This window comes from Grampus griseus (genome assembly GCF_964374135.1).
Source record: "Grampus griseus genome assembly, chromosome: 15".
Taxonomy (NCBI): domain Eukaryota; kingdom Metazoa; phylum Chordata; class Mammalia; order Artiodactyla; family Delphinidae; genus Grampus; species Grampus griseus.
The window spans coordinates 77,300,124-77,324,535 of NC_139009.1; the positions used below are offsets into that span (position 1 = coordinate 77,300,124).

The 24,412-nt window shown below is 43.7% G+C and overlaps 1 protein-coding gene across 2 annotated transcripts in view; it reads left to right on the plus strand.

The window, feature by feature from the left end:
* Nucleotides 1–9,521, plus strand: part of ZC3H8 (zinc finger CCCH-type containing 8) — a 34,338-nt gene extending 24,817 nt beyond the window's left edge. For both annotated transcript variants that reach the window (XM_082671744.1, XM_082671745.1), the window contains one exon: nucleotides 8,939–9,521. The gene's annotated coding sequence lies outside the window, so the exon portion shown is untranslated. The remainder of the gene's footprint in view (nucleotides 1–8,938) is intronic.
* The last annotated feature ends 14,891 nt before the right edge of the window (nucleotides 9,522–24,412 follow it).

A 24,412-nucleotide genomic window follows, 5' to 3' on the forward strand; every position in this document is an offset into this window, starting at 1 on the left:
CAAACAACATTGTCCTTAATGGTGAAAAACTGAAACCATTTCCACTAAGATCAGGAACAAGACAAGGTTGCCCACTCTCACCACTCTTATTCAACATAGTTTTGGAAGTTTTAGCCACAGCAATCAGAGAAGAAAAAGAAATAAAAGGAATCCAAATTGGAAAAGAAGAAGTAAAGCTGTTACTGTTTGCAGATAACATGATACTATACATAGAGAATCCTAAAGATGCTACCAGAAAACTACTAGAGCTAATCAATGAATTTGGTAAAGTAGCAGGATACAAAATTAATGCACAGACATCTCTGGCATTCTTATACACTAATGATGAAAAAATCTGAAAGTGAAATCAAGAAAACACTCCCATTTACCATTGCAACAAAAAGAATAAAATATCTAGGAATAAACCTACCTAAGGAGACGAAAGACCTGTATGCAGAAAATTATAAGACACTGATGAAAGAAATTAAAGATGATACAAATAGATGGAGAGATATACCATGTTCTTGGATTGGAAGAATCAACATTGTGAAAAAGACTCTACTACCCAAAGCAATCTACAGATTCAATGCAATCCCTATCAAACTACCAATGGCATTTTTCACAGAACTAGAACAAAAAAATTCACAATTTGTATGGAAACACAAAAGACCCCGAATAGCCAAAGCAATCTTGAGAGAAAAAAACAGAGCTGGAGGAATCAGACTCCCTGACTTCAGACTATACTACAAAACTATAGTAATCAAGACACTATGGTACTGGCACAAAAACAGAAATATAGATCAATGGAACAGGATAGAAAGCCCAGAGATAAACCCACGCACATATGGTCACCTTATCTTTGATAAAGGAGGCAAGAATATACAGTGGAGAAAAGACTGCCTTTTCAGTAAGCGGTGCTGGGAAAACTGGACAGGTACATGTAAAAGTATGAAATTAGAACACTCCCTAACACCATACACAAAAGTAAACTCAAAATGGATTAAAGACCTAAATGTAAGGCCAGAAACCATCAGACTCTTAGAGGAAAACATAGGCAGAACACTCTATGACATAAATCACAGCAAGATCCTTTTTGATCCACCTCCTAGAAAAATGGAAATAAGAACAAAAATAAACAAATGGGACCTAATGAAACTTCAAAGCTTTTGCACAGCAAAGGAAACCATAAACAAGACCAAAAGACAACCCTCAGAATGGAGAAAATATTTGCAAATGAAGCAGCTGACAAAGGATTAATCTCCAAAATTTACAAGCAGCTCATGCAGCTCAATAACAAAAAAACAACCCCATCCAAAAATGGGCAGAACACCTAAATAGATATTTCTCCAAAGAAGATAAACAGATTGCCAATGAACACATGAAAGAATGCTCAACATCATTAATCATTAGAGAAATGCAAATCAAAACTACAATGAGATATCATCTCACACTGGTTAGAATGGCCATCATCAAAAAATCTAGAAACAGTAAATGCTGGAGAGGGTGTGGAGAAAAGGGAACCCTCTTGCACTGTTGGTGGGAATGTAAATTGATACGGCCACTATGGAGAACAGTATGGAGGTTCCTTAAAAAACTAAAAATAGAACTACCATATGACCCAGCAATCCCACTACTGGGCATATACCCTGAGAAAACCATAATTCAACAAGAGTCACGTGCCACAATGTTCATTGCAGCTCTGTTTACGATAGCCAGGACATGGAAGCAACCTAAGTGTCCATCAACAGATGAATGGATAAAGAAGATGTGGCACATATATACAATGGAATATTACTCAGCCATAAAAAGAAATGAAATTGAGTTATTTGTAGTGAGGTGGATGGACCTAGAGTCTGTCATACAGAGTGAAGTAAGTCAGAAAGAGAAAAACAAATACCATATGCTAACACATATATATGGAATCTAAGAAAAAAAAAAAGGTCATGAAGAACCTAGGGGTAAGACAGGAATTAAGACACAGACCTACTAGAGCATGGACGTGAGGATATGGGGAGGGGGAAGGGTAAGCTGTGACAAAGTGAGAGAGTGGGATGGACATATATACACTATCAAACGTAGGGTGGATAGCTAGTAGGAAGCAGCCGCATGGCACAGGGAGATTAGTTAGGTGGTTTGTGACCACCTAGAGAGGTGGGATAGGGAGGGGGGGAGTGAGGGAGACGCAAGAGGGAAGAGATATGGGAACATATGTATATGTATAACTGATTCACTTTGTTGTAAAGCAGAAACTAACACACCATTGTAAAGCAATTATACTCCAATAAAGATGTGAAAACAAAAAACCAAAAACTATGCTGGGATTTTGACAGAGTTTGCATTCAATCTGTGGAGGATTGCCGTGTTAATAATATTGAGTCTTCTGATCTGTGAACATCTTCATTCATTTAGATTTTTTATTCTCTCAGTGTTTTGTAGCTTTCATTGTACAAGTGTACTGTTTACACTTTTTCTGTTAAATTTATTCCTACAGATTTTGTTCTGGCTGATGCTGTTGTTGAATGGAATTGGTTTTTAAACTTCATTTTTCGGTCATTCATTTGCTGTATTTAGAGAGAGAATTAAGTTTTGTTTATTGATCTTGTTTCCTAAGACTTTGCTGAACTCACTTATTAGCTCTAGTAGGTGTGTGTGTGTGTGTGTGTGTGTGTGTGTGTGTGTGTGTGTGTGTGTGTGTGTGTGTGTGTGTGTGGTGTCCCTTAGGAATTTCTACATGTAGGATCATGTTATCTGAGAGTAAAGACAGTTTTACTTCCTCCTTTCTAATCTGTGTGCTTTTTATTTCTTTTTCTTGCCTGATTTCACTGGCTAGAAACTCCTTTACAGCGCTGAATAGAAGTGAGAGAGTGGGCATCATTGTCTTTTTCCTGATATTAGGCAAAAGCGTTCAGTCTTTCATCATTGTGTGTAATTTTTGCTGTAGGTTTTTGAAGCATACTCTATTAATTTGAGGAAGCTCTCTTCTATTCCTAGTTTATTGAGAGCTTTTATCATGGATGGGTGTTGGATTTTGTCAAATGCTTTTTCCACTGTTGAGATGCTCATACCATTTTTCCCCTTTATCCTATTATACGACATCCTACATTAATATGGCATATTTGAACATGTAACCAGTCTTGTGCTCTTGAGATAAATCTGCTTGGGCATGGTGTATAATCTACTTTATATATTTTGGGATTTGCTTTGCTAATATTTTATTAAGGATTTCTATCTTTGTTCATAATGTGTATTCCTGTGTAGCTTTTTTTTCTTTGTGATCTCTTTTTCTAGCTTTGGTATTGGTAATACTGGTCTCCTAGGGTGAGCTGAGTAGTGTCCTTTCTTCCTTTATTTTCTGGAAGAGTTTTTGAAGGATTAGTATTATTTTTTCTTTAATTGTTTGGTAGAATTCACCAGTGAAGGCAGCTGAGCCTGAGCTTTTCTTTAACAGAAGATTTTACAAACAGATTCAGTGTCTTTCCTTTTTATAGGTTTATTCAGATTATTTTTTTCTTGAGTAAGTTTTGGTAATTTGTACTTCTTATTAATTTTTCCATTTCATCTAAAAGTTGTCTACTTTATTGGTATAAATTTTCCATAGTATTTTATAATCCTTTTGATTTCTGTATCAAAAAGATTTTTATATCAAAAAAAGATTTCTATGTCAAAGATTTTGATTTCTGGGGGACATCCCTGGTGGTCCAGTGGGTAAGACTCCATGCTCCCAATGGAGGGGGCCTGGGTTCGATCCCTGGTTGGGGAACTAGATCCTGCATGCATGCTGCAACTAAGAAGCCCGCATGCCTCAGTGTACTGCAACTAAGATGTACTGCAACTAACGTACTGCAACTAAGATCCAATGCAGCCAAAATAAATAAATAAATAAATATTTAACATATAACAAAGATTGTATTAAAAAAATGATTTTGGGGCTTCCCTGGTGATGCAGTGGTTGAGAGTCCGCCTGCTGATGCAGGGGACATGGGTTTGAGCCCTGGTCCAGGAAGATCCCACATGCCGTGGAGCAACTAAGCTCGTGAGCCACAACTACTGAGCCTGTGCTCTAGAGCCCGTGAGCCACAACTCCTGAGCCCATGTGCCGCAACTGCTGAAGCCTGCGTGCCTATAGCCTATGCTCTACAACAAGAGAAGCCACTGCAATGAGAAGCCCGTGCACCACAACAAAGAGTAGCCCCCGCTCACCGCAACTAGAGAAAGCCCGTGCGCAGCAGCGAAGACCCAACGCAGCCATAAATAATGAATAAATATATACATACATACATACATCTTAAAAAAAACAACTGTGTTAAAGTATACCTTACATGCAATAAATTGCACCCATTTTAAGTGTGTAGTTTAGTGAATTTTAACACATATACATACCCATGTAACCACTACCACAGTTAGCACCCCAAAATGTCCCCATGTGACACTTTACAATCCATTCTTCCCCTCTATCAGGTCCCAGGCAACCACTGGTACTCTTTCAGTAAGGAAAGATTCATTTTGCCAGTTCTAGAATTTCATATAAGTGGAGTCCTGTAATATACTCTTTTGTGTTTGTGTCTTTTGTGCAGCAGAGTGCATTTCTTTTTATTGCTGAATTGTATTCTTTTGGATGGATATACTTCAGTTTGTTTATCCACGCATCTGTTGATGGCCATTTGACCGTTATCAGTAAAGCTTCAGTGCACACTTATGCTCCAGCTTTGTGGCGGTACAGTTTTTTCTTGGCTGCACCGCACTGCATGTAGGATCTTGGTTCCCTGACCAGGGCTTGAACCAGTGCCCCCTGCAGTGCAAGTGTGGAGTCTTAACCGCTGGACCCACCAGGGAAGTCCCCTACAATTTTAAATAAAAGTAGTGATAGTACACTTTTGTCCTAGATGTTAAAGGAACCGCTGTTAATACTTCCTCAATTGACTGCAATCTTTGCTGTGATTTTCTGGTAGATACTCTTTATCAGATTAAGGAAATTCCCTTCAAATGGTAGTTTGATAAAAGTTTCAGAGGTTTTTGTTTCTTTGTTTTATAATCGTGAATAGATGTAGATGTTGGAGTTTTTGGAATTCTTTTGAGATGAGCACGAGTTTTTCTATTCTGCTAATGTGACGAATTATATCTATGGGTTTAGAAATGTAAAGCTACCCTTGCATTCCTGAGATAAACAAAGTTTTCTAATTTAAAACTTTTTGAATGTTTCGGCATAATCATGATATTCTCTAAATATCTGTAGCATCTGAAATTATAGCTGCGTTTTTATTCCTTATATTGATTATTTGTGCCTTTTATACTTTTTTTATAAATTTATTTATTTTATTTATTTACTTTTGGCTGCCTTTGTTTCTTTGTTGCTGTGCATGGGCTTTCTCTAGTTGTGGCGAGCGGGGTGGAGGGGGCACTCTTCGTAGCAGTGCGCAGGCTTCTTATTGCAGTGGCTTCTCTTGTTGTGGAGCATGAGCTCTAGGCACGAGGGCTTAAGTAGTTGTGGCACGCGGGCTCAATAGCTGTGGCTCGCAGGCTCTAGAGCGCAGGTTCAGCAGTTGTGGCGCACAGGCTTAGTTGCTCCGCAGCATGTGGGATCTTCCCGAACCAGGGCTCAAACCTGTGTCCCCTGCATTGGCAGGCAGATTTTTAACTACTGCACCACCAGGGAAGCCCCTTTTATTCTTTTTGATCAACTTTTCTGGAGGTTTAACAGTTCTATTATCCTTTATAAAGAACCAACTTTGCTTTTGTTAATTCTGTTTTATATTAATCTTCCATTTCATTAATTTCTCTTCTTTTTATAGCATTCATTTTACATTCTTTGAGCTTATTTTGCCTCAAAATTGATTGTTTCCTTTTCTAATACATACATCTAAACCTATAAATTTCTCTCAATGTACTCTTTGATTTATATTCTCGAAGTTTGTTTCATTAAATATTTTTTATCAAGGTAGTATATTTAGATAGTTTTAAAAGTCATGTAGTTTTACAAGGATTATCATGGAAAAACAGCAAAATGGAAGTCCTTCATTTCATGATTATTTCTGTAGATGCTGAAAAGGCATCCTCCAAAATTCAACGCTTGTTCCTTATTTGAAAGTAAATACTTGAGAAGATAGGAATGGATGGATGCTTTTTTAAAAAAAATTGTGGTAAAATACACATAACATATTTACCATCGTAACCATTTTTAAGTGTATGATTCACTGGTATTTGAGTACAGGCATATTGTTGTGCAACCATCGCCACCATGCATCTTGCAAAACTGTAACTTCATACTCCTTAAAGAAGAACTCCCCATTTCACCCTTCCCCAGGCCCTTGGCAATCACCATTCTACTTTCTGTCTTTATGATTTTTGACTACTCAAGGTACCTCTTGTAAGTGGAATCGTACAGTATTTATCTTTTCGTGACTGACTTATTTCACTTAACCTGTATCTTCAAGGTTCATCCATATTGTAGCATATTTCGGAATTTCAGTCCTTTTTAAGGCTGAATAATATTCCATTGTATTGGGACTTCCCTGGCGGTCCAGTGGTTAAGACTCTGCACTCCCAATGCAGAGGGTGCGGATTCGATTCCTGGTCGGGGAACCGAGATCCCACATGCTGCATGGCGCAGCCAAAAAATTAAAAAAAAAAAAATTCCATTGTATGTATCTACCACATTTTGCTTAACCACTCATCTGTCAATGGTTACTTGGGTTGCTTCCATGTTTTAACTATTGTGAATAACGCTACTGTGACCATGGATGTGCAGGTATCTTTTTGAAACCTTGCTTTCAATTCTGAGTATATACCCAGAAGCAGAATTGCTGGATCATGTGATAATTCTATTTTGAATTTTTTGAGGAACCGCCATACTGTTTCCCAAGAGGCTGTACCATTTTTACATTTCCACCAACAGTACACAGGGTTCCAATTTCTCCCATTCTCATCAACACTTGTTATTTTCAGTTGTTTTGACAGTAGCCTACCTAATGGGTATAAAAGGTGGTTATCTCATTGTAGGTTTGATTTGCATTTCCCTAATTAGTGATGTTGAACACCTTTTCATGAATACTCTTTTACTTGAAAGAATAACTCAGAGGCAGGGACTTCCCTGGTGGTACAGTGGTCAGGAATCCGCCTACCAGGGCAGGGGACACGGGTTTGATCCCTGGTCTGGGAAGATCCCACATGCCATGGAGCAACTAAGCCCGTGTGCCACAACTACTGAGCCTGCTCTCTAGAGCCCACGAGCCACAACTCCTGAGCCAGCATACCTGGAGCCTGTTCTCTGCAACAAGAGAAGCCACTGGAATGAGAAGCCCGCACACCACAGCGAAGAGTGGTCCCCGCTCAACAGAACTAGAGAAAGACAGTGTGCAGCAACGAAGACCCAACACAACCAAAAAAAGAAAAAGAAAAAAAAAAAACTCAGGGGCAAACTGTTTGGTTTTTTCAGATGTGGATGTTTGGCAAGTAGATTTTCACAAATGAATGGAGTGACCCTGTCACTTCAAGAAAAACAACTGAAAGTATATGTTATTGATGATAAAGTTCTGGTTTTTGAGCAAAAATTACAGTTTTGGAACATTTGATCTGCCTCTGTGAGCTTGAAAGCTTTCCTGTACTTAAAGACTTTTTGGTAAGATTGGTTGGTGATGATATTAAAGAATGTGATTCTTAAAATGCTATAGAATGAAGCATTTGAAAGATCTGCATAAATTAGTAAGGTAATATTTTCCAAATAAATGATGCATGATATTATAAAGTATGCCTGTGTAAAATATACATCCAACCTACAATGTAGATTAATAGATTTTAATGTAACAGTACAGAAAATTTCTTGTTGTGGTTTCAGATTCTACATTGCAGCCAGAGATTTGTTTGCGCTTGCTGTTAATATTCATTGGCCCATCATTTTATTTTTAGCTTTTCTGAGTCAGTTTAGGTTTGTTTCTTTAATAGTGCATAGTGTTGGGTTTTGCTCTGTGAGCCAAGCCAGAAATCCATTTTTTTCTTTTGGTAAGTGAATTAATCCGTTCACATTTATTGAAATTACAGAATGTTTGATTTATAGTTACTCTGTATATTATGTTATCTCTGTGATGGTTTTTCTTTTTTTTTGCTCTTCGTTTTACTTTCTTCATCTAATTTTTATTCTTTTTCTTCTTCCACTTTTGTCCATTTACCCTTATTAAGTTTCCATTCAAATCTGGTCTGTATTATACTCTTCATTTTTGATGTGATTACTGTTTCTTCTGTCATTTCTGGGGTCAGTCAACTCTTGTTTCATTACTTTTTTTTTTAATCTTTATTGGAGTATAATTGCTTTACAATGGTGTGTTAGTTTCTGTTTTATAACAAAGTGAATCAGCTATACATGTACATATATCCCCATATCTCCCCCCTCTTGCGTCTCCCTCCCTATCCCACCCCTCCAGGCGGTCACAAAGCACGGAGCTGATCTTCCTGTGCTATGCGGGTGCTTCCCACTAGCTAGCTATTTTATATTTGGTAGTGTATATATGTCCATGCCAGTCTCTCACTTCGTCCCAGCTTACCCTTCCCCCTCCCCGTGTCCTCAAGTCCATTCTCTGTATGTCTGCGTCTTTATTCCTGTCCTGACGCTAGGTTCTTCAGAACCTTTTTTTTTTTTAGATTCCATATATATGTGTTAGCGTACGGTATTTGTTTTTCTCTTTCTGACTTCCACAGACCCTAGGTCCATCCACCTCACTACAAATAACTCAATTTCGTTCTTTTTTTATGGCTACTTCCATTTTTTTGATTCAATTTTGGACTTAGTTTTTGAATTGCAATTCAAGTTGTTTTTTTTGTTTTTCATATACCTAAACTGGGATATTTAATCCAGCTTGGATTTTTGTGTTAGTTTTCTTCCGTGCATGTTGTTGTTGGTGGAGTCGGTAGCTAAGTTGGTAAAATCTTTACCAGCTCATGTGTTTTTGTTTTCTCTTTTCTTCTGTAGCTTTGTATGGATGAAGAGTGCTTGTGTCTGCCTGTTGAAGACTATTCAAGACTTGATTTGGAGTGGTTTACAAGATTCCTCACTTAAAGCGCCCTCTTGTGTCATTACAGTGATGTGCACCTCTTCAGTGGGTGGCGCTGAGGGATGAATGTAGTGTCTAAGTGAAGGGTTGGTCTTCACCAGGATGGTTCCAGCCATTGAAACAGGGGAGGAGCATATGTGACAGAGATGCTGGCTGGTGGGTAAACGTTGTGGCAGTATATTGCAGAAGTCTCTTCTGATTGATTGCGTTTTCTCAATAAAATAGGAAGAAGGTTAGGCTGAGTGAGGATGGAAGAGAGAAAACTACTGTGTTCCGCTGGGAAGACATTGGGATAATAGACAATGAATATACAGCTAGATCTTTTCATGTCATTAAATACATTCACAACATATTTTTATATTGTTTGCTCGCAGTTCTGTTTTATGGCTTAAATTATGGTTCTGTGATCTTTTAAAACCAGTTTCCTATTGGTGAACGAAAAAGTTGTTTCCGATTTCCTGCTGTTATAAATAAAACGGAGCAGTGTCTCTTGCTGTACCATTCCTAAACCTGGAGTTCTTAAATTTTTTGTTGTTAAAATTTAAGAATGGTTATCTTTTTCATTGGTTCATAAACTGTAGTCACATTATACACTTGTAGAACATAAATTTTAGGAGTGTGGTGATATTTGTAATATAATATTGCAATACAAAAATTTCCAAGCATGAGTAATAAGATTCTAAATATGTACTTTTATATAGTGGTACTGATTATTATTAGAAAAATGAAATTGAAACTATTATCATAATATTGTTTTATTGCTGTGAAAAATAATAGCATCACTAACTTGCTGTATACATTAGAGTCCACCAAAGTTAGTGACGCTTCTTACCAAAGTCTTTTTTGAAAATATGAGTCAGAATTATTTTGGTTGTAACCTAATCCCACAAAAGCAAGAAAGGGAATTGCTTATACTCAAGCAAAGGTATATCAGACAAGACCTGGGAAAGTAAGAAACAATGATGGATCCTGGGCCCTTAGCACCAGGAGTATGTGAGCTGAGAGTGAGTCATCTCTCAGCGCCCATTGCAGTCTTCCACATTCACTCCATGGCTGTGATAGGAAGGAGGGAAAGATAATGCACTAGAATCGTCCAGAGGAAGTCACAGGGGAGAGGGGCTGAGTTGATGCTTTAAGAGGGTTCATTACAAGAAGCTTCAATAAGTTAATGAAATTGTGCAAGGGAGTGGTTATATTACCTGTAGAATTGATACTTCATATCTTCTTTAAAGATCACATACAGTGTAAAGGAATTCAGGATCTTGTCATAGGGCACAATTGTAGAAGGTACATTTTATGGCCAATCTGTACATAAGCTAACATTGGCTGACATAAAGTTTATGTATAAGAAAAAAGTAAGTCTTATATTCCAAGAGACAGTACCCACCTCACCTGTAAACTTAAAAGACCAAGCAGAGATTTGAGGGAGTGAGAATCAGAGAAGTTTAAATAGCTACAACTATCATTATTTTGAAGAGGCAGACATCGCTGTGTCAGTGAAATCTCTTAACTTGTGTTAAATCAAGTTGAGGGAGAGACGTTTTCCCTTCGATGTGCCCTGTGCACCTAAAGCAGCCATCAGGCTGTGGGTCTCTAGTCTGTGGGTTATTACAGCCCTTTCTAACTGGACTCCAGCCTCCAATTTCCACTTTCTACTCTACAATTCTCTAAAGAGAGCTTTTCCTCAGAGCAGATTTCCCAATGTACTGCTTCAGTCATGCCTCCACTGTGCTGTACCTTGAATCAGGGTCTGTTTGTCTGCCTGGCTGTAAGTGCTCTGAAGTCTGGCCATCTCGGCCATACGAGGCTTTAGTGCCCATTGGCCTCTGCTCCTCTCTGCTCCCTTGGGTTTCCTCTTATGAAGTAAATCTCACTGACCCTTGATGCAGCTCCAAGCAAGTATGAGTATAATAATACCATAGGTAAAAAAAAATCTGAACCAGAGGAAATATAAGCAAGAAAGTTGTAATGGGGAAAGCCGTACATGGATTTACATGTCATTTGGTCAGCATGGTTATCATGGCTGTATTAAATTTATCTCTGATCTTTTTAAAAATTCTTTTGGCTGCACTGCGTGGCATGCAGGATCTTAGTTCCCCGACCAGGGATTGAACCCATGCTCCCTGCAGTGGAGGCATGGAGTCTTAACCACTGGACCACCAGGGAAGCCCTATCTCTGATCTCTTTCGGAGCCAAAACAAAAAGGATGAAGTGGTTATCTATTTACCTCTCATTTTCAGAAAAGAGGGAGGGTGCAAAGCCTAACTCTTCTAATAATACTTCATAAAAATGGTTCTTACGTAGGTCTTCATTATGGAAATCACTGAGGAGAATGGAGAGAATTCTTATTTCTAAGATTCTTTGTGACAGGTTTCATATAACTTTTTTACAGTCAGTTACTGAAAGCCACGTGACAGCAAAACTCAATTTTTGTCATTTGGTAAGAGAATGTAAGTCACGTATGTAGTCTTCCAGTGTGTTAACTTGATCTAGTTGTAGAATGTCAGGAATTCAGGCGCAGAGGTATTGAATGACCTGCTCCCTGTCTTAATAGGATTCCTGACTTCCAGCACAGGTACCTCAGTTCACTGACTAGTTTTAATAAACATAACCATTGAGGGGTTAAAAGAATACTGATGCCTGGGGCCCACTCCCAGAAATTGTGATTTTGGGAAGTTTGGGGGGAAGGCTGGGATGTGGACATGAGATTTTTCAGTAGTTCCCAGATGGTTCTACATACGGCCATTGAAAACCACTGGTCTCAACAACTAATGGGAGTGCCATTCTTGCCAGCTTAAAAATTGCTTTAAGCTTTATTTGTTGTTTGTTTGTTTGTGTTTTGGCTGTATTGGGTCTTCGTTGCTGTGCCCGGGCTTTTTCTCTAATTGTGGTGAGTGGGTACTACTCTTCGTTGCAGTGCGTGGGCTTCTCGTTGTCGTGTGCGGGCTCCAGAGCGCAGGCTCAGTAGTTGTGGCGCACGGGCTTAGTTGCTCCGCGGCATGTGGGATCTTCCCGGACCAGGGCTCGAACCCGTGTCCCCTGCATTGGCAGGCGGATTCTTAACCACTGCGCCACCAGGGAAGCCCCAGTTTAAGCTTTAAATACGAATTCGTGTCCTCTGGTGTGCTTCTGGAGAAGCTAACATCTCTTGAGATAGACGGGAAGAGGTTAGACGTTGCCATGCCTAAATAGACTCCCAGAACTGATGCAGCTGTCTTAGGGACCTCAAGGGGAGCCAGCTAAGCAGCTGAAGATGACAGAGAAAAGAGATGGGAAGAAGCTGGGTCCGTGAGAACAACTGAACCATGGAATTCTCCGCTCTTGAGAGGAGATAGCCAACCTTCAGGTTTCATGTTACCGCACATGAAATCATATATTCTCCTTACTGTTTAAGCCATTTTGATTTGGGCTTTATATTACTTGCAGCCAAAGGCAGGCTAATGCGTGTGAGCCAAGGATAAGCGACTTTTGTCCATCCAAAGGCCATGGGTCCCCACTCACCGCCCTCCTCACCGGAGGCTGTATTCACCCTCCGGGCTCCTGCAGGCAGCACACAGTAAGAAACGAGTGTATTTATTTTTGTGGTCGACATCTCTGAAATTGGGATGTACTTTACAGTTGATAGAATATCATATTTTCATTGGCAGGTTATTTTTTCTTATTGGTACATTAAAAATGGTGGCTCTTATTAAGTTACTGACATTTAGATTTGGTTGAATGTAATTTTTAAATGAAATTACATATGTATATAGGGAAAATTTTACTGTGAAATAAAATTTGTTATGGGATTTATTTTGGATTAATGAATTATGAAAACATAAAAAGGTTTTTAATGAAAACAAGTGATTCCCTGTATCCTCCCTTTTTCCCACCCCCTTTGTGGGAAGTAGAATTCTAAGACGGCTCCCAAGATTCCTCGTCCCCGGTGAACACAGCTAGTATAACCTGCCGAGTGTGAGCATTACTGTGAGTAGGATGGACTTCACTCCCATGGTTAACTTACATTATATGCCAAAGATGAAGTGGTTTTTACCTTTGGTGTAACTAAGATCTCAAATCAGTTGATTCTGAGTTAATCAAAAGGGAGATGATCCCAGGTGGAGCCTAAGTAATCAGATGAATCCTTGGAAGAGACTGGGCTCTTCCTGAAGTCAAAGATTAGAAGCGTCAGATTCCCCTACTAGCCTTGAAGTAAGCTGCCCTGTTTCGAGAGGACCGTGTACCCAGAACTGTATCCAGAACTGTACCCAGAACGACAGGGAAGAAACGGGAGCCTCAGTCTTAAAACCACAAATTACTGAATCCTGCCGACAGCTTTAAGAACTTGGAAGAGGTGCTCCAGGCTTGTTTTGTATGTTCCTACCTTGGCCCTTGAATGGGCCATTTCTCTAAGGAGCCCAGATTCCTTTTAATTGAGAAGACAGTCCCCAACTTAAAATGGTTCCACTTAGTGATTTTCACACACGATGGTGTGAAAGTGATTGCATTCAGTAGAAACCATGCCTGGGTTTTTGAGTTACGATCTTTTCCCTGGGCTAGTGGTATGTGGTAGAACGCACTCTCATGATGGGCAGCCCTGCAACATGAGACTAAACAACCGAGAGCTTAACGACCATTCTGTACCCAGACAACCTCCTGTTTTTCACTTTCAGTACAGTATTCAGTACATTACATGAGATAGTCAACACTTGATTATAGATTAGGCTTTACGTTAGATGATTTTGCCCAACTAACTATAGGCTAATGTAAATGTTCTGAGACATTTCAGGTAAACTAGGCTAAGCTACGATGTTCAGTAGGTTAGGTGTATTAAATGCATTTTCAGCTTATGATATTTTCAGCTTACAGTGGGTTTATTGAGACGGAACCCCATCGTAAGTCGAGGAAAATGTAGTAGTTACAATCCAGGATCTGGGTGCTGGATGTGCTTATTGCTTTTGAGTCTGGTCAGCTGAAGACAGGCCCTGAGGATGTAGTGTGAACCGTCATACAAATCAAAGACAATTTAGGGAGGAGTGGATTTGGCTTTTGAGGAGCTCCCCATCTCTTCTGCCTGGTCTGGGGGACTATGGGTCCTGGTTTTCAGTTGTCATTTTGGGGCTCTTGATGTTCAAGGCTGCTGTGGAGCTGGGGAGAGGAGAATGAGATTAGGGCAAGTCATTGTCACGAGGCGTTTTACCCAGATGCAGCTGTTTTTCATGAGTAAATTCTCTTTGAATTGTTGTAAGGCTTTAATTTCCAGAATTCTGCAAAAGTTGATTTTCACTGTTTTTGCCAGTGTTCTCTCATGCCTTTTATGGAGTAGTAGGTTTCAGAGATTCTTAGTCTGTCATTCCAGAAGTGGTAACAACAGTTCACTTTTTTTTTTTAAAGAAGACGTTGGGGGTAGGAGTTTATTTATTAATTTATTTATTTTTGCTGTGTTGGGTCTTCGTTTCTGTGCGAGGGCTTTCTCTAGTTGTGGCAAGCAGGGGCCACTCACTATCGCGGCCTCTCTTGTTGCGGAGCACAGGCTCCGGACGCGCAGGCTCAGTAGTTGTGGCTCACGGGCCTAGTTGCTCCACGGCATGTGGGATCCTCCCAGACCAGGGCTCGAACCCGTGTCTCCTGCGTTAGCAGGCAGATTCTCAACCACTGCGCCACCAGGGAAGCCCCAACAGTTCACTTTTAAGTATTTGACTTTTTTTTTTCATGCCTGTACTTTAGAAATATTTATCTTTGATATGAAGACTGACTGTGTGCCATTTTCCTAGTCCTTTTATTTCAGAATCCCCCTTTCCTGCCTGGCGGTCCAGGAACTCATCTTCCTGGCAGGATGCTCCTCATTCCTGAGTATTTAGGGCCTTCGTTCCTGCTCCAAATGTTTAAACTGCCTTTTTCAGGGGTTCCACAGAAGTGGCCTTATTTACCGTTCACATAAGTCTTAAATAAATACGAGTTTTGTATCCCAGCTGTATCCTGCGCAAAAATATTTCCAAGTTATTTGCCTGGATGTGTTGCTTGGCAGGTAAATTTGTTACATAATAATATAAACTGGACTTTAATCTTGGACTTCCTGAACAGATTTGTGATTCAGCCCATATCTGCTGACACACCAGCTCTTTCAGCCTTCTGTGTGCCTGAGAACTGCAAGCCAACTTCAACTTCCTCGTGGAGCTGAGCTCAGTTAGGTGAACCCGGAATCAACAGAAATGCTCCTTATTTCAGCCAGAGGCACATAAAACAGTCATTTCAGTCCATGAAGAAGGAAAACCTGGTCCCAGTGAATTCCTGATTGTCTCAGGGGCTGAATGGCTGTCCTTGTGCAGCTGTGAAGGGTTCTATGTTCTTCCCAAGCTGGGAAGGTGATGCGAGCCGCCCCTCAGGAAACAGAAGCCGCCCAGCCTCCCGCAAGACCGCCAGCAGCTCTGCAGGGCTGTGCTCTTGGGGATGCGCCTTCCAGCTAGATCTGCACCAGAAAAAAGAAGGGGGAAAATGACCTTGACTTTCGAATGGGATGTGCGGGCCCCTCCAGCTGGGGGTTCAGAAGGCAAGAGGGGAAGGAGGAGCAGACGGGGAGACACTGCTGCTGCCCTCGGCCTTTGTTCTGTCAAATTTCAGCAAGATGCCGTGGCTGAGGTGCTGCAGCTGCATGAAGGACCATGGAACCGGCCTCCTGGGCCCACCCACGAATTAGCGAGGGTCTGTTCAGAACCGTCCAGGTCAAATTACAGGAGTGGGGAATGGGGGTTCAGGCCAGCAGTTGTGTCCATGGCCTCAGGCCCTCACTGGCCTTCCCTCTTTCCTCTGAGGCCTCACCCACATTTTCTCTGTGCCGGGGGCAGCTTTAGCGAACTTAAGGCAAGGGCATCCCTCGCCCTCCACCCTCCGTTGGGCTCAGCAGCCCTCACACCCCTTAAATTGCCCTCCCTGATATTCTGGAACTGTTACAGGGGGTGTGCGGTGTCTCTGTCTTGTTGAAGGCTGTACTCCCTGCAAGGGTCAGGCACATAAAAGGCCCTCACTCACTAGCCGTTAATCATTAAAATATTTCCCCCAACCATAGGAAGAAGGGTGGCCCTTTAAGTGAAAAGAATGAAAGTGATTTCTTAAAATGTTTAAGACTTGAAGTGGTAGAGGCCAAACCATGAAGCAGCGCAGATGGGGATGATGGGTCCTTCTGCTCAAGTAAATCCCCAGACAGGCAGAAAGGAAGGCGAGTGGCTGACAGCAAGGTTCCCGTGTGTGTCAGCCCGGCGTGCACACACCTCCCTCTGTGTGACATTCGCATGTGCGTGTGCACGGGTGAGGGGCCCTCCACGCTTGGCACGGTTCCTTCTCATTTCCACACTTGGGCCTCTTAACTAGTACCAGCCGCCAGCTACCTCGCACACGCCTCCCAGCTGGTCACCGCCTACCGGTGTGTGTGGATCTGGGGAGCAGGTGGATCCCTGGTTGCTCACGTTGGAGGTTGGTGCCCATCAGTCAGAGACCACCCGGCACCCCCTTAGGGTCCACAAAGCAGGTTTATAATTTGCTGCATCAAGACAGAGATTGCATTTCTGGGGACTGGGGGCAGCTCAACAGGAGGGAGTGAGGGAAAGATAAACAGAGTTTTTGAGTCAGTCCTGGGATGGCCTTGGCGGGAGTGGGGCAGAATTTGTCAAGTACAGAGGTGCTGGAAGAGCCGGCGGTCTTGTCCCTGTGAGTGAGCTGGTGTTAGGAGTTTACACTTAAGAGTTTGCGGCGCTCACACTCTGAATGGGTGCAGTTTCTGGGTGGTGTGAGTCCCAGAGCAGCCTGTTTTGAAATGCTGTGGCTTCTGTTTCAATTTTCGGTTTCCCCCTAAGGTTGGCTGGCAGCCGAGCAGTTTTTCGCTCTTATCAAAGTGTGGCAAGTAAGAGATGGAGGGATGCTAGGAAATGACCTTCCTGTCCAGCAGTGGGAGGGCGTTGCGTGCATGATGCCCGAGGACACGGCAGGATGGTTTCTCAGATTCAGGAAAGGCCCCGACTCTGAAGGAACTTCTGCGGAATTCCTGTCCTTTTTTTTTTTATAAATTTATTTATTTTATATATATATATATATATATATATATATATATATATTATTTTTGGCTGTGTTGGGTCTTTGTTGCTGTGCGTGGGCTTTCTCTATTTCCGGCAAGCGGGGGCTACTCTTTTTTTGGGGGGGGGTGTATACTATTTTATTAACATTTAAATTTCACCAAGAGTTCAAGCATATGCTAGTCATTTGTTCAGATTTTTGAAATAAAGACAAAATGGGCAAACAGCTTTAAGGGTGCGATGTACTTAACACTGCACAATATATTCACCAACTAGACAATCTAAGGGGCGGGATAACTATACGCTTTGGAGCACCAAGTATAGGAACAAGCCCTGGAACTGGAGGAAAAACCCGCCATTCAGGACTGCACAGAGGTCCTTGGTTGCCAATAGAATCTCCCCTTGACTTCAGACTTGAGACAAACCGAGGGAGCCTGTCAGTATCCAAAAACCACTGCCGTCAGTAACAGGATGGACTGGCCAGGGCCAATTCAAATTGTGGGGGCCAGTCTGAAGCGAGCAGGGTTGGCTGGAGGCTGGACATGTTGCAGCTGAAGTCCAGCATCGGCAGATGAGAGCAGCCATGTTCTAAAAAATCGCTGATTTCTACACAAGTCGGGGTGGGGGGGGGCTGCTCTTCGTTGCGGTGCGCGGGCTTCTCACTGCGGTGGCTCCTCTCGCTGTGGAGCACGGGCTCTAGGTGCGCAGGCTTCAGTAGTTGTGGTACACAGGTTCAGTAGTTGTGGCTCGCGGGCTCTAGGGCGCAGGCTCAGTAGTTGTGGTGCACGGGCTCAGTAGTTGTGGCTCGCGGGCTCTAGAGCACAGGCTCAGTAGTTGTGGTGCACGGGCTCAGTAGTTGTGGCTCGCGGGCTCTAGAGCACAGGCTCAGTAGTTGTGGTGCACGGGATTAGTTGCTCCGCGGCATGTGGGATCTTCCCGGACCAGGGCTCAAACCCGTGTCCCCTGCATTGGCAGGCAGATTCTCAACCACTGCGCCACCAGGGAAGTCCCCTGTCCATTTCTTTTGACTCAATTTTTTTTTTTTGGCCGCGTCCCACCGCATGGGAGATCTTAGTTCCCCCACCAGGGATGGAACCAGTGCTTCCTGCAGTGTTAGTGCAGAGTCCTGACCACTGGACCGGCAGGGAAGTCCCTTGACTCACTATTGATCTAGCTTATAAATTGTGTTCCCCTTCTGTGTGTGTCAGAGGAAAAGGAAATGCAGGCCTTGCATTCCGGTTTTTAGGGCAGAACCTGACTTTATCTGGTACTTCACTTGCTCCACGATGTCCCCTGCTGTGAACGACAGCAGTTTCATACACTGTAGACCATGGGGGAGGGGACTTCTGAGGCTGCACTGTCCTGGTGGGTGGAGGGGGGAGAGCCGCATCTCCTGCTGCTGCAGGAATGTTGCTGGAGAGGTGGTAGGGGTGCGGGGGACCCAGGGTAGGGGCTGTGGGGAGGGGAGGAGCCCTGCGAGAGGAAGCTTTTGATCCTGCAGACCCTGAGGGGAGAATGGTTTTGATTTCATGTCCAGTCTTCTAGGCTCATAATCCAGGGTTGGGATTAAGAGTCCATAAGTCCTTCCTTATCCCTGGACTCAGTGAATCTCTTTATGAAATATGCTGATTGAGCCCCTTGTTTCAGCTCTTACTGCTGAAATAAGTAGAATTATGTCACTGCTGGTTATAAAATTAGTCAACTTCTCTTTCAAAAAAAAGAAAAAAGGCCACAATGTTTGAAAATTAGCCTCCTGAATGTCCCCAACGTGACTCTGCACTCATTGCAAAATGGTCTTCTCTGACTCTCAACTGAGCAGGAATTACACAAATAAGGTGATTGTGTTTTTATCACTTTTAAGTGCTCCAAGGTTATTGACAAAGAAAAGGATGACCAGGCTGGGATGTGGGCTTTTGAAGAGAAGAGTGTGCTTGGCACTGGGTGGCTGTCCAAGTTCCCCAGAATGGAGGTGCCCCCTCCCTCAGTGAGGTGGGATGGGTGACCCTCAGCAGATGCTCTGCAGAGGAGGCCAGGATACAAGGTGTGTTCATTTGCTGTAACAGAGGACCACAAACTCAGTACCTAGAACAATGGAAATGTATTCTCTCAGTTCTGGAGGCTAGAAGTCTAAAGTCAAGGGGTAGGCATGGCCACACTCTGAAGGCTCTAAGGGATGGTCCTTCCTTGCCTCTGTCTAGTTTCTGGTGGTGACTGGCAATCCTTGGCGTTTCTTGGCTGTGACAGCCTAACTCCAATCTCTACCTCTGTCTTCTCTCCCTGTGTATGTCTGCATCTGTTTTCTCTTCTTATGAGGACATTGGGTTAAGGCCCACCCCAATCCAGTATGACCTCATTTTAATGAACTATTTACATCTGCAAAATCCCTATTTCCAAGCAAGGTCACATTCACAGGTACCAGGTGTTAGGACTCGAACATACCTTTTTGGCGGACACAGTCCCGCCAAAACACAAGGCCTGTTCTGCTCCCGAGGCAAGAGGTTGCAGTAGAACTGAGGTTGGGCCTTTGGGGCCTCCTAAAACTCCTCCGTGTTGCTGGGAAGCCTACCTCAGCCTTTGAGACATACCACCGTAGCCCAGTTTTGCAATTTAAGGTATCACTTGTGTGTGTGGCTTTTTTGTTTGTTTGGTGTTAAGCACGTATAAGGAGTTGAGTTCACCCCACCCCAGTCCGTAGCACGATCTCATCGTCAGTGATGGAGGGATTCTCCCTTATTTTATTTTTTTCCCTTTCTGCCCTGCGTCAGTCAGGATAGTTATGCTGGAGTGACAAACAGCTCTCAAATCTCTGTGGCTTGAAACAGCCAAGGATGATATTTTGCTCATGCTGCGCACATCGTGGGCCAGCAGTTCACTGTGTCGCACAGGTAGGCACCTAAGCTGTCAGCGCAGCCTCCACCTGAGTGGGGCCAGATGCCATCAGGGAAGGGAAAGAACTCTGCAATAGTGTGACCGAACCACAAGGGGGCAGAAGTGCCCAGAGGTGGGAGAATAGGAGCGATTTGGCCAGATTTGCCAGTGTTTGCCCTGATCGCCAGCTCTTTTATTGGGTTGGCCAATTGGGAAAAAGTGGAATGAACTTTTTGGCCAACCCAACATTTTGCGGCTTGTCTGTCACCTTGTCCATGGGTTTCCATTAAGGATTTCCATCTTCAGGAGGCTCTCACTACTGTTTCCCTCCTACTCATCTTTCTAATAGTCCCTTCCCCAACCCACTGCCTCAGGGCCCTGATCTTTACAAACTAAATTAAAGCCAAGTTGTTTGTGGGTGCGATGGGTGGCCCCTCTTAATGCATTCACGTTGGTCCTCATGATTTAAGGTTCTCCAGTCATCAGTCTCTAGGCAAGTGTTGAGCACCTGCCGGGGAGAGCGGGTGCTGGGGCTACATCAGCAGGTGTGCAGACAAGATGCCTGCTCTCTCGAGACTTCCCTGGTGGTCCAGTGGTTAAGAATTCACCTTCCAATGCAGGGAACGCAGGTTGCAGCCCTGGTCGCGGTACTGAGATCCCACATGCTGCGGGGCAGCTAAGCCCTCGAGCCGCAACTACCGAGCCCGTGTGCTCTGGAGCCCACGCACCACAAGTAGAGAAGCACTCATGCTGGAACAAAGACCCAGTGCGGCCAAAAAAAAAAGATGCCTGCTCTCATGGAGCTGGGATTCCAGCCAGTTAGATCCAGGATGCTTTGGGCTACAAACAACAAGAATTCCATCTCAAATCCATTTAAACCATAACCCCATTATCATATGTAACAGGAAGTCCAGAGGCAGGAAAGTTTCCAGGGGTATTTCGATTGGGACCCCAGCTCCATCTGGCTCTGCCTTTCACCAGGAGGCTTTTTCCTTATACTAGCCTCTTTCATTGTCCGTAAAATGGTTTCCAGCAGCAACCATGATGACATATTCCCTCTTATTCAGTGGAAAAGATAGAGACCTTTCCAACCATGTAATAAGAAAGCCGTTCCCTTCATTCACTGTGGTTGCCTTGGAGCCTGGAGGGTGGGTGGTGGGTGATCGCCTACCCGAGTCACAGGCTGGAATGAGGAGTGTATTGGTTTACTAGGGCTGCCATCACGAAGGACCCAAGACACAATTATGGAGGCTAGAAGTCTGAGATCAAGGTGTCAGCAAGGCTGAGTTCTGTGGCCTCTCTCCTTGGCTTGCAGATGGCTGTCTTCTCCTCCCTGGGTCTTCACACGGTCTTCCCTCTGTGTGTGTCTGTTGCCTAATCTCTTTTTATAAAGACACCAGTCCTGTTGGATTAGAGCCCACCCTAATGGCGTCATTTAAACTTAATTACCTCTTTAAAGACCCTATTTCCCAATACAGTCACATTGAGGTACTAGGGGTTAGGATTTCAACATCAGAATTGGGGTGTGGGTACACAGTTCAGCTCATAACAAGGAGGGAAGGGGCTCTGAGCAAAACAGTTTTCTTTATGGAAGGTGGAAAAGGGAAATGGATATTGGATGGGCATCCAACAGGCTTCATGCTATGGGGAGAGACAGAAAACAGTAAACAAATAGCATTTCAGATAGTGAAAAGTACTTCTGAGGAAAGCGAAACAGGGAAAGGTAATCAAGAGGGATGGCAGATGGGTAGCAGCATTGGCAAGGGCAGCTGGGACGGCCGCTCTGGGGAGGGGACTTTTGAACCCACCCAAGTGGAGAACAGAATAAGGGGCAGAGCAAGCAGGAAACGGCAGATCCAGAAGCCCCAGGGTAGGAAGGAGCTTGGCAGAGTCCAGGGCAAGGAAGGAGGCTGGTGCATTTGGTAGCATCCCAAGCAGGGGTCCAGGAGGTCGGCGGGGGCCAGCTCACTCAGGGCTCTGGGATTTGGGGTTGCCCACTAAGGTCCGGCTGCACTCAGGGAAACAGTGGTCATGACTGAACATGGAGTGTGTTGAATTTCCACGTGGCCAAGTGACTCTGCAGAGATACATCTGTCCCGTGGGCAGACTCCAAACCACTGTACAGCCAGCATTGGAGTGAGAAAGACCCCTTAGAGGATGGTGCCCTTTCTCCAGCTTCCCAGGCCCAGTCCCCAACCAAGTTTGGCACTGCCTGCCAGCTGAAGGCAGGAAGGGAGGACTGAGTGCATAGCTCATCTTAGCCCACAGGACTCTGGCAAGGGGTGAGGAGCAAAACAAACTCTCCCTGTGATGGAACTTGATGGCTTGGGTGGGGAGGACAGATGAGTCTAAGAAACAGAGATCTTTATCTCCAGCACCACGTGTGACCACTCGGCCAACTGTAAAGGGAAGGAAGGCGAGATATTGTCCAAGTGCCACCACATGATGGTTGTGGATCCTGGCTCAGGTCAGCAAGGTATACATACCATGGAGCCTGTTTTTCCTCTAAAAAGTATATCTAAAGAGCTTCCTGGAGGTAAAGAACTAGATGGAGAAAATCTGATTTTTCATCTGGAGGTGGTGGTGAGACTCAGAAACTTCTGTCAGCCCAAACCCAGTTTTCACCAAGTCATACTCTCCTGTGTGCATGTCAGCTGACCTTGCCATGGCTTTGCTGATGCTGGATTTTGTTGGAAATGCTCCTTGTGAGAGTGAGTATACCAGGAGATGGCTTGCATGTCCCACTAGAGTTCCCTAGTAAGAACCATTTCAATGCCAGCTCCTCCATGAACTGGTCCCAGCCCTTCCCTCGACCTCTGAGCTTGGTGAACCTGCAGCACCACGCATGGGGACTTTAACTCTGTTTCTCCCATTGTCCCTGGTGAGATATGTGAAGATCTCATCTCCCAGCCTGAGTATAAACCCTGTCTTACGCAGGGATCATCTGTTTGCAAAGAACACCCAAAAGGGCTGTCTGATGAAACCCACAGGTCAGAAGCCAGATTTCCGGAGGCACTGGAGCCCTAAGCAGGAAAGCAGGAGTGGCACGGTTAGAACACGGCCCTAAAATCCTTTGAAACCTCTCAGTTCAACTCAACTCCATGAGGTCCCGGGCCCATGTCCACTTCCCTTGACCCAGTGGCTGCCTGTGACTGTGTCAGCCAACAGTGTGGCGGAGGTGACCCTACGTGACTTCCGAGGCTGGGGCATAAAGGCCATGCAGCTTCTACCTTGTTTTCTGGGACATGCACTCTAAGAGCCCTGAGCCGCCATGTCAGAAGTCTGCCGACTCTGAGGCCACCATGCTCTGAGAAAGCCAGCCCACAAGGAGAGTCCAAGGATAGTTTTCCCATTGTCATCCCAGCCCAGGCCAGACATGCAAGTGAGTGAATGACCCCTTCAGGTAAGCCCAGCCCCCAGCCAAGGAGTCTTCCCAGCTGAGGGAGGCACAGACATTGTGGAGTAAATATAAACCACCCCACTGTGCTCTCTCTGAATTCCTGACCCACAGAATTTATGAGCATGATAAAGTAATTGTTTTAAGCTGCTCAGTTTGGGGATATGTTATACAGCAGTAATAACCAGAACACAAAACTAGGCTCCCTGCCTGCAAGTTTCCTTTCTGCCCACGTAGCATCGTCGTCCTCTCTGTGTAGGTGAGCCCAAGGTGGTCATCCCAGGCCTTGCTTTACATCACGACTTCCTTCAGACCCTTGAGATTCTGAGTCCTAATTCCAAACACCAGGAAATGAAATCTGATTGTCACCACACACGATCACAGTGTTTGCAACACCTAGGCTACGTGGATGATATATCTATGTATACTTATGCATCCAGTTAGTATATACTGACCACCCTCTTTTGCTGCCTTTATTTTCATAGCACTCATCTCTCTTTGAAATCACACACTTTTCTTGTGTATCTATATTATCTTCTCGCTTGCTGTAGTGTAAGGGTACCATGAGGTCAGGGTCTCTGTCCATCTTCTCATCCATTGTATTCTGAACAACTAAAACAGTGCCTGGAACACTGTAGATATCCAGGAATATTTATGCAGCTTATAAACACATACAGATTTTCATTGTTCAAGGTAAAAGTCGTAGAAGTCCACTTTTCTCTCCCTGCACTGTGAGCTTGGTGAAAGCTGAGTCAGTGGCTGGTGGACCCATTCAAGGCTGACCATGTCTCTCCTTGGGGCACGTGCTCAGATGCCCAATAAACCAAGCAGTGACCATGACCATGCAGTTTATTGTGACCATGCAGTGATATTCTGTTTTCGGCTTATTTTCCTTTTAGTTTGCTAGTGTTGTAAGTATGACATTTTCAAAATAAGATGATTTTTTTAAACCTAGCTAACCTTCCATCCCTCAGGAGCCTGTGATCCAGTTGGCTTGTCCCTCTTGTCTTCCTAGTGAATGCTGATTGCTACTCAGAAGTCCAGGACCGGTGGGTGGGCTAGCTGTGGAACAGCCCTCCATT